Raw genomic sequence first — 2,082 nt, 5'->3', positions numbered from 1 at the left:
TTGGCTTGAATAGTTTGAAGTGGGGTTTTGTTCTCTGGGAACTGAAGAAATTTGTACTAAGATGATTGGCCCTGCCGACCAGATCTGTTACATTATGTTTTTGAGTTTAAAAACCATGTGTAAATGACTGTGGACAGTGGTTTTTTTGTTTTTGTTTTTTTAAATGACGATATTCCAAAGTTTAAAGTATTTAAATATAAATGAAGAAGCCCTCAAGAAGAGATTTCAAGAGTAGTAAAAGCAGCCTTTTCTGGATAATAGATGGTTTTCAGCAGTAGGGGTGGGTAGACTCTTCATTGACAGTGTGCCCCACTGAGGATATTAGATGTATGTGTGTGTGCACATGCAAGTGTGTAGGGAGATAAGCTGTGTGCTCCCATCAAGCCCTGGAAAAGCTGGAAGGCAAAGTTGGGAGCTAGCACATGTGTGGGGCAGAGAGAGACTGCAAGCTGAGCCAGGTGGAAGCTTATACCTTTAAGACATGCTTCAAAGGCTGTTTGTGACCTAAGGTGAAATCAGCAGAGGATGATAATGAATACATTGAAATTTGCGAGATACTTACTAGTGCTTAGATTTTTTTTTACATCATGCTGAAAGTACCAATTATGTACATGAATTATCCTTTCTAAAGTGGACTTGATTGATATATATTGCTGTTGTATGAACTTTTTAGAGTAAACAATTGGCTGAATCTGGTACATTTTCATTGGAGTCACTCATGATCTGCCAGAGTGGGTCTGCCTGATGTACTTGACTCTAACTGTCCTGTCCATGTGGTCAAGTGCCAGAGGAGCCGGCGGTGTCTCAGAACAGATTCATCTTTCTCCTCCTAGCCTGAAAAAATACAAACTAAACATCTTGACATTCTTTCCAGAAAGACAGAACAATGAAATAATTCATTTGTGGCCTAGGTCGGCAGGCATGAGTGTGGAGGCCCTCTCTCCTTTGATTTAGGTTCCTTTGAAAGGCAGAGAGCTTTTCCTGAGAGGTGCATAAAGAGAAATGACCCAGAGAGGTAATGACCAGAAGGCTTGGTGGTCAGAGATGAGGGGGCGTGAGGAATGAGAGAGTTGGGACATTTGGAAAGATGACGAGATGGAGACAGTGTGTGACATAAAGGGGTGTAGCTACGGCGGGCCTCCAAGAGACTGGAGAGCAAACCCAAATAACCATTTCATGCTTTCATACCATCTACGCCTGCACAGTCTTCTATTTACTCTAAATATTTTACAAGTATTTGAGAGTAGTGTGACTTTCTGGCTTGGCCAACCTGGGGCAAGGCTGGGCTTTGGAGGGTAGCTTCCCTCCTCCCAACTGAAAGGGATGCAAGCAGGAAAGAAAAAGGGCTCAGTCTTTTGAGTTAGAAATGGTTCTTCCCAAGCAGATACCCTGACGTTCTACCTAAAGGGAGAACTCATACCACGGACACCACATTGCACAATCTGGAGTCACCATTCATGCTTTACACTACTCTAGTTCCTGGAGTAGTGCTGTGCACTGCGTGTGAGGCTGTCCATGACAGTTCTACATACTCACATAGCTTTCTTGAAAAAAAATTTTTTTAGGCGAGGCAACCCTTGGTTGACCTCATAGATTGCACAGACCTTGTCAGGTTACAATCTTTCATTTATTTTTATTTTTTTGTTTTTTACACCTACAGCACCTGGTCTTCCTAAGTGGTCTCCCATCCAAGTACTAACCAGGCCCGACCCTGCTTAGCTTCCGAGATCAGACGGGATCGGGCTTCTTCAGGATGGGATGGCTGTAGACCATACTCATATAGCTTTTAAAAAAAATCACTAATTTCCTACTTTGTTTTTATTGATAAGAAGCTCTTAATGTATACTACCATTAAAGCACTCTTAAATTGGGTTGTTCTAAAATGTTCTCTTCCTTTCCTTTTCTCTGTCAACTAATATCTTTTTCGTAGGTGTTAATATACGCTTATTTTATTTTTGCTGTCAGTCAGTGGTTCTAAATTGGAGGGAGCCAGGCATAATGGAATTACTTGGGAAATGTTTTTAAAATAACCTGCCCAATTTATCAATGGGAGAATGGATAGGCAAATTGTGACATGTACAT

At 41.5% G+C, this 2,082-nt stretch overlaps 1 non-coding gene across 1 annotated transcript; it reads right to left on the bottom strand.

Annotated features, from left to right (window-relative positions):
* Positions 1–1,651: 1,651 nt before the first annotated feature.
* On the bottom strand, positions 1,652–1,770 carry LOC112476501. The gene has a single exon (XR_003045119.1). It is a non-coding gene; the product is annotated as a 5S ribosomal RNA (ribosomal RNA).
* Between the last annotated feature and the right edge of the window lie 312 nt (positions 1,771–2,082).

This window comes from Pteropus alecto, unplaced genomic scaffold, assembly GCF_000325575.1.
Source record: "Pteropus alecto unplaced genomic scaffold, ASM32557v1 scaffold101, whole genome shotgun sequence".
Classification (NCBI taxonomy): domain Eukaryota; kingdom Metazoa; phylum Chordata; class Mammalia; order Chiroptera; family Pteropodidae; genus Pteropus; species Pteropus alecto.
Note: the sequence above shows the minus strand (reverse complement) of the source record. Positions and strands in the feature narration are given on the sequence as shown.